At 37.4% G+C, this 8,739-nt stretch overlaps 1 protein-coding gene across 1 annotated transcript in view; it reads right to left on the bottom strand.

Annotated features, from left to right (window-relative positions):
* Positions 1-803: 803 nt before the first annotated feature.
* The window catches only part of LOC115231314 (ankyrin repeat domain-containing protein 35-like), a 25,133-nt gene continuing 17,197 nt past the window's right edge, over positions 804-8,739 (bottom strand). The window contains exons 7-8 of the mRNA XM_036500034.1: positions 5,130-5,272; positions 804-1,058 (exon numbers count right to left, since the gene is read on the bottom strand). The gene's annotated coding sequence lies outside the window, so the exon portion shown is untranslated. The remainder of the gene's footprint in view (positions 1,059-5,129; positions 5,273-8,739) is intronic.

The raw sequence follows: 8,739 nt of genomic DNA, 5'->3' as shown, positions 1-8,739 counted from the left end.
TAAAATCCTTTGTCTTGCACCATTCATCAATCAGTTCACCTTTATCCCACAACTCCCGAAATAGTAATTAATGCTTATAACACCAGGGCACAACATTTGTACATGTTCTATGGTACACAATCACCTCCCGTTGCAATCTCCGTTCTTGCCTTCTTCACTAAGCTTTATACTTGTTTCTTGCTGAAATCGCAAAGCTGAAATATTTGATTACTGGTTTCATTGGACATTTCAATCCAAACATGAGCAGGTAATGTTGACTTCGTTTGGGGTCATTGTATATGTCCCGTATATTCGTGTTCTCTTCATCTTTAGTGCCTTATAATTTCCCCCTCTTAGCATCGGCAAAAACAATCATAGTATCGTAAGAAGGGTTCTTAAGGAGCTTTTATCTAAGGTGTTCACTATCCGTTCTCCTTTCAACCCGTCCGATGTCTCTTTGAATGTATTTGATTGTATTGTATCATACAGCCTCTATGAAGTTTGAAGAAAGGGAAAGAGACAACGGTTTTCTGAGCAGCAAACCAACGTCTTCCACTTGAATAAAGACAATGTTTACTGGATGCAATGATAGATTTATTATCTGGTGAAAAACGACAGGTGTTCATGTTCATATTCGGAAACGCATTTCATTGTGAGTCTGTCAGATTATGAAAGACATGAGCTAAAATAACAACAATAACTTGTCAGTAAACATTTAAAAAATATAAAACAAACAAAACTTTGTCATTACCTCACCTGTTAAACCACAACATATATTATTTGGCTGCTCCAAAAAGAAAATCCTGAAATCTATTTTACTTCTAATTTATCCATTTCACCAACCGTGCTAACCTGATTGGATACTTTATGAAATGTCAATAGTATCGATATGTTTAATATGATTAGTTTACTGCTAAAACTTCCCATTGAAAGGTAAGAATGGAAGCTGATCTTTATCATTCTGATATCAAAATAAGCAGAAGATAAACCTTAGAGGAATCAATCAAGTGCTGTTATTTTATACTCACCAACAGGTTCTTCCAGTGTATGTGTTTCCTTGACTTCAAATGTTCGATTCACTGAAATGAATATTTCCAAGTTTCAAACGTTATAGAAAAATTTCTCTATCTTTTTCAATAATCTATATTTTATTATCAGAGATTCCTTTCATAGATAATCAACTGTTGAAGACAAAGGTTTTGGTTAGAATGTTTATAGTTTCAACAGGATTACCATGTAATAGTTTAATATTTACACTGCCTTCCAAAATTTCTTTTATCTCTTGAGACATTCTACATAATCTAACAACTGTGTCATTATTTCATTTAATTAACACTTGATAACACCAATCTTTTATTAGGTTTGTCTTTCCTTTTTTATATCTGCACTAAACATATGACGTGAAATTGTGCCCTCACTTCTGCCTTCTCTATCCAACATTATTCTCATCTTTGCTAATTCCGATGGCAACCAGTTGGGTCATCAATGATCTTACCATAAAAACATCAGGGCCAGACACTTCACGTAGTTTAACCCGCTCACTTGATCTCCTTGTTAAAAAATTTTAAATCGTGTAACAAATTTTTCAGGACCTTAACTTTGAAATATATTAATCAGATGCTGGCTGCTCCTCACCTAAAAGAGTGAAATTGTCATCGGCTGATATTCTTTTCATTAGAAGATCAGATCTTGAAGAAAGAATGAAGCAGTGATGGGATCTTGTGCCAATTAATTTCACTGTTCTACTGTTTTCGTTTCAGACGTAAAAGAACATTATTCCTGGAATGCTTGCACATACTCAGCTATACACCTTGGAATCCGTGCGAAAATGTCTTTCTGTGGCTACTTGTTGACTTTTTTCCACATGACATGGAGAAAAATGCCACTCTGCTGCAAGTCCTTGATCATTCTGATGATGACAGAGATTTGTTTGGTGTCTCTAGTTCTTGTATTGGTCGGCTGCACCGTCACTGAAGTACAGGAGATGGTTTATGAATGGAAGTTCTGTCTTTATATGCGATATCACCCTCGTAATAAAAGCATGCACTGTGGTGTTGTCATGTTTCAAACAATCAGATATGACACAGATTGAAGTGCATTGTGGGTTTGAACCAGTCTTATAGTAGATCGCGAATGGATGAATATTTGCCTCGGATTTGTTCTGATGAAACCCTTGCAGGGCGTCCTGTACTACAAAGCTATAATTTTATTCTGTGAAGTCCAATAATACTATTGCTTCACTTGATGTCAGGTCATCTTTTTGATGATTAAGGAAATAAGATCGGGCCTCTGCTATGAAATGAAGTTGTTGTAGAGATTCAAACACACTTTCAGCGGTTTGAATGAAGGCATTCACTGGGGGGGAAGTTAGTCATAAAGGAGCTAACCAGTACACATGTGCCAACTGTTTGTGCGTTACTAAACCTCCAAGTGATTAAAATACGTCTAATAAACGTTATTCAAAAGGACAGGACTCACATAGGAGCAACATACAATCTCGATTGCTCACGGAAGAGACCATTTTGCCAAGCAAGTCTGTGTAGTCGTGACTACCAGGAATGGCAGCGGCGATACGTTTTGCATGTTGGTGATTCTCATAGACACATACTGAATGCATGTCTGAGGTAGTAACTGGATCACACAGCATTTTGGTTGCAAGTCACAAAGAAGCGAATATTCCTCCGACTCATACAATTGTATTATCCGTTCATTTCAGTTGCAATTCATAAAACTTTAAAAATTCTACCTTATATTCAGCGTTTTCCTTGTATTCCACTCAAAACTTCTGAAGATTCACAAGCAATGGCTATTTTAGTCGGTGGACTTGTAATCCGTTCTCAATTACAGTAACAATTTCCTTTTTAGCTGGACAAACACGTAAATATTCCTCCGATTCTGACGTCCCGGGACGTACCTTTCCTTGGGTCAGGATGAACCAAAATAGCCTCTTCTTTGCTCAGTTGCTGTGATTTCCGCACCATATGATCACTTAAATCAAAGGTTTCAGTAAATTATTTCCGTGACCAAATTACTGGCACAAAGGTTAACGAATGCGCATTGGTGCCTCTTCGAAATTGAAATTCAATGTCGCCAAATTACGGAGTAAAAGTGAATGCAAAATGCTTACCATACATTTCTGTATTGATGGGTGTCAATATTTTGGATTTCGAGGACTATTGCGCATACACACCAAGAGTGTGCGGGTGAATTCACTAGGGGGTTTTCTCAATCACAGCGTATCTCCCAAGATCCCGGTGTCCTGCTATTGCCATTGTGAGGCCAATGTTTGAAGGTCATACTTCATCACCTCATCCCATGTCTTCCTGGGTCTACCTCGTCTAGAGGCACTTCATCACACAGCTGTCTTCATTCATACGTAACACATGACCATACCAGCACAGTCGCCTCACTTGCACACTACATTTGATGCTTCTTATGCCCAACTTTGTCGTGATTACACACTGACATTACACATCCTGCGGATCATACTAGCTTCATTTCTTTCAAGCCTACGCATGTTCTCAGCATCCATGGCCCATGTTTCACTGCCCTGTAACATGGCTGTTCGCACACATGTATCATGCAGTCTACCTTTCACCCTGAGTGATAGACCTTTAGTTGCCAGCAGAGGTTGGAGCTCCCTGAACTTTGCCCAGGCTATTCTTACTCTAGTCTCTACACACGCAGAGCAATCACACTCACTACAGACTTGATCCCCTAGGTAGCAGAAGCTATTAACTACTTCTAGTTTCTTCCCCTGGAATGTGATGGAATCTGTTTTCTGTACATTTTCAGTGTTTATTGCCCTAGAGTAGCTGCCACACAAAAAAACTATTTTCCCGGTTAACTTCCTTTGATATTGCTGCACCTTTTATGTGTCTATAGCTTCCTCCGGGTACATCGTGTTATGTTTCTACCCTCTCCATTTCTACAGATAAAGCAGGGCCATCTATCTGAAAGGGGTTGTGATTTAACAGCCTTCCTACTAACAAGGACTTTGGTTTTGACTAGGTTAACCCTAAGGCCCTTCGATTCTAGACTTTGCAACCACACGCTAAACTTTGTCTCCAGTTCTGGCAGTGACTTGTCTATAAGAGCAAGGTCATCAGCATAAAGAGGCTCCCAGGGGAAGAGTGTCTTGAATTCCTCTTTTATTGTCTGGAGGACTATAATGAATAGGAGGGGGCTGAGGACTGATCGTTGGTGAACCCTGGTTTGTATTTGTAAAGTGGAATGTTTCCCAGAGTATAGAGGATGTATGAAAACTGTTAAAAAATGAAGTGGGCATACTTCAGAAGAAGTGTAATATTAATGTGCTGAAGTCCCGGAGCAGAGATGAGCTGGAAGCAAAACTAGGGTTTAGAAGATTCAGAGATAGCGCACAAGAGACGAGATGGTACACATATGGGAGGAGTATGGAGGATTAAAAAAATGTGGATAAAGAAGTGCCAGGAGATCCAAATTGAAGGAAATAAAAAATTGAACCTGACAAAGGATGACAACAGCTATGGCAGTAGTCAAATTTGAATGCAACAATCAAGTCAGAACTAAAACCAGAGGTGAAATACTCAGAAAACTGTGCCTCTTTTAGCATTAATATCATCTAAAATCTAACAAGAGTGAGAAAAAGAATGACTATATGGATGGTAAATGTTGTTCAAACAATGTTATATATAGTTACAAATAAGGATTTGTGAGATCAAGTCACACAGGGAACTCATATTTTATTCCTATCTTCATATTTTATGTCAACACCAACGCTTTGTTTAAATGTAAACATGTTCACAGTTTAATACTAAATTTAATATTTAATCAACGTTAATGATCATTATACTTATAATCTTAGAGATTTGATTTTTAATCTTGTTAATTTCTTATAATTCAGGGTACGTACCTAAAGAGACATTCAGGGTACGTACCTAAACAACATATCCTGACAGACATCTTGAAGTGTGACATCTTAAAATTAGGTAAAGACAATATTTAGTGGATGTAGTGGTAGATATACTGTCACAAAGAAAAGACCCCAGGAACACTTATCATAAATCTGTCCCATTATGACATACCTGGGTCTACACGAAAGCTTGAAGCACATTATTCCACACAATAAGGTCAACAAGACAACAAACAGAGCCCAAAGATTATCTTACCAAATTCACTTTTGCTGAGGGTGTATTCTCGACACACGGGGCATCTCTTAAATGTCATTTCAGAAGAACAATTCTCGCAGAGAACAAGATCTTCACATGGTTGCAGTCTCACGGTGGCCATGTTCTCTTGACACCAGCGACATCTATGGAACAAAATATAAACAGATTTCATCAATAACATTCATGTATATCAAATTTTACATGGTATACATATTTACAGCACAAAATATTATGAAACTCTGCAGTGACCTCCATGAGTCTCTCACAATTTCTATTTTAAAGAACCACGTTCGGACAGATTTATGTGTGTATAAGTGCTACGCAGACACACACACACGTATATATTTATACAGATTTTGTTGAATATACGTCTTGACTCTGATATATTACAAAAGCAGTGCACCACATATATTCCAAAACCATACTTCACTTCTAGACTCCATTTCTGCTGAACAAAACTATATATGTACACAAGTCTGTGTCTATATACAAGGTCTGATCAATAAGTATCCGGACTGTTGCTATAGTAACGAAGCAAAAATACGCAGAGTGAAGCCGCTTGGAAAAGATTGATCTCAATCTGTGCTGTACATGCGCACTAATGTTTTATGTTCTAGCTCATATCCGCTGTTTAAAGCAGTGCTTGGAAGCCTACGTAAAGTTGCAGAAAGTGTATGGAGAGGAGTGTATGAGCCACACACACATGTAAGAGTGGTTCAGACATTTTAAGTATGGCCGAAAATGTCGATATTGACGAACATTCTGGAAGATCTGCAACGAGCAGAACTGAGAAAAAACATTGCTGATGTGCGTGCAGTTGAGTGGGTAAACCGTCGAATTACCATCCTTGAATTATCAGAGGATGTGCAGGTTAGTTACGGTTCGGTCCATTACCACTGAAGATTTGGGTTTGAGACGCGTGTCTACCAAATGTGAGCCAAAACTGCTTTCAGATGACCAAAAGGACACACGGGTTTCAGTTGCACAAGATGTCCTTGATTGTGTCAGGGACGATAAAAACTTTCTATGGCCCTCTGAGCAGGAATCGTCAAACTTTTGACAAAATTTGATGCAGCTTCTCTGCTCAACTCTCTATATCATGGTCAATGTAACGATCACACGCTACACACCTTCCTTCCAAGCACTGATGTAAACAGTGGAATTGCTCTTGAAAGTCAAAACTTAGCGTGCATGCACAATAGAGATAAAGGTCAATCTGTGCCGAGCAACTTCACTCTGTGTGCTTTAGCTTTGTTACTATGGCAACAGTCTGGATACTTATTGATGAGATCATGTACAACCATTAATATATGTAAATATAAAACTCTTCATTGTATCTAATCTGTTTCACAAGTCCTCTATATTTAGACATCTGTCTTTAAATTTTATGTGAGGAGAGACGGGACACATTTGCTATAGCTTCATATATACGAGATCCGTATAACAAAACAAGTCACTGTTCTAAAATAGAAGAATGCTTTGAGAATACAATACAATGTAGTGTACAAAACTGGAGAGACACATTTAAAAACAAATGAGTTGACTGCATAAATGCAATGTTTTTATGCACCATTAACTTCAGGCCAATCAAGATGCATTATGGTTGTATGATCCCGCGGTAGCTGGCCCGTGTGTCTTTCCCCATCATTGCAGTCGAACAAAATCTTACCATCCACAGGAAAATTCTGGACATTTGTTGTGACGGATATTAAAAGAAAATTTCCTTACATAATCCTACATTAAAGGACCATATAAGAAAACATCAGGTAAAAATCTACCCCTAGTTATAGCTAAATCCAGGGACATTGAGAAATAGACCACTGATTCTGCCACACATGATGTAATTGTTATTGGTGTATCTAAAGAAATCATTGATCTACAAACATGTTTTGACAACTTGTCCACTTCAAATGTATTTCTCCCCAAAATTTTATCTGCCTAAATCGATTGTATCAAAACTTAGATTTTGCAGATTTACCTTCTACTGAGGCATAGGCATACTGTTTAGTCTCCGGTAATCTTTCCTCTTTAATGTTTATAATAACGACACACATTTTACCTATTTCGGTATTGATACCATTTTTGACAATCTTAATTATATTTTTTATACAACATAGCAATATTGTTTATAAACAATCACACATAATAAAATTTCGTCTGCATTAACATCTTTGGTTTCTTTGCGCCTTGCCCCTTTAACTAGTAATCAACATCATGATTTAAAGTCTTACACTACTAAGCCTCTTTTTATGGACACTTACTTTATATCCGATTGACTACCCCTAATGTCTTCTTTCTGCCTAGAGGAAAGGGAATACATACGACAACATTTATGACCATACCTAGCCATGAGCTGTCAACTTATTCTTGTCTTTATTCAAAACAGGACACTGTCTTCTGGTCTTAGATTTAGTAGTTGATAAAGAGATAAATGAAATTAGAAATGAATTACAATCCTTTACAACACTATCACCCCAATAGGCTTCATGCGATTCTTGGAAGTGTAGTTTTTTTTTTCTTAGCTACAATATCGATAACATTAATTTCTTCCATCTTCTTACTCTGTTAAAATAGTTTAGAAACATTACAGTAATGTGTCCGAATGGTTAAAATTCTATTCATTTATTTCTACAGCTAAAGATGGCACTGCATTTAAATTGATGTATTGATTGCATTGTTCAATTGAATGGAGGCGCTTGAAACGGTCGTATTGTATCACGACTTGATATCCTGTTGCTTAATTTGATTATATATATATATATGAAGATGCAAGGCTCAGTGGTTAGAACCTCAGGCTCACACTCATGAGGTAGGGAGTTCGATTTTGTGCTTGAGCAAGACACAATATTTCCATGTTTTTCCAGTTCAATAGGCTTTAGAAGTGAGTTCTAATGCCACTGGTGTCAAGCTGTATCGGCCCTTGTCTTTCTCTTAGATGACATTGGTGGCGTGGAGAATGGAGTGTGGCATACATAGGCCACTGTTGGTCTTCCATAAAAAAATTACCCGGGCTCGTGCCCCGGAGAGTAACATCTAACATCCTGGGTGCTATCCGACAATCATTCATGACCGAATGTTTCTTTACCTTTTTTTATATATATATATATATATATATATATATATATATATATATATATATATATATAAATCAGGGTGAATACTTGATAAATGTAAGCACCTGTATATGCCAGCTAGGGGTATAGGTGATAGGATATATGTATCAAAAGAAAAACAGGACGCAAAGGATTTTGCGGTACATATGTTTCGGGCTTTATTGAACAACTTATATCATGCATAATTGATATAACAGGTAGATCAAAAGCCTTCTTCAGCCACGTACAATTACCACACCAAAGACATGTATCACATTATAGCAGGCTTGAGAAAAAGTTTGAGAAAAAACCGAGTTTCATTTGGAAAGTAAATCCTCACAGGCGTATATGGCATTGCGAAACTCCAAAACAAATCGTCCTTACCGTTTTTTCACTGATTCTTTATCGAGTGAAAAAACGGTATGAACGATTTGTTTTGGAGTCTCGCAATGTCATATACGCCTTTGAGGATTACTTTCCCAATGAAACTCGCTTTTTTCTCAAACCTGCTATAATGT

This window comes from Octopus sinensis, unplaced genomic scaffold (genome assembly GCF_006345805.1).
Source record: "Octopus sinensis unplaced genomic scaffold, ASM634580v1 Contig18177, whole genome shotgun sequence".
NCBI lineage: Eukaryota > Metazoa > Mollusca > Cephalopoda > Octopoda > Octopodidae > Octopus > Octopus sinensis.
Note: the sequence above shows the minus strand (reverse complement) of the source record. Positions and strands in the feature narration are given on the sequence as shown.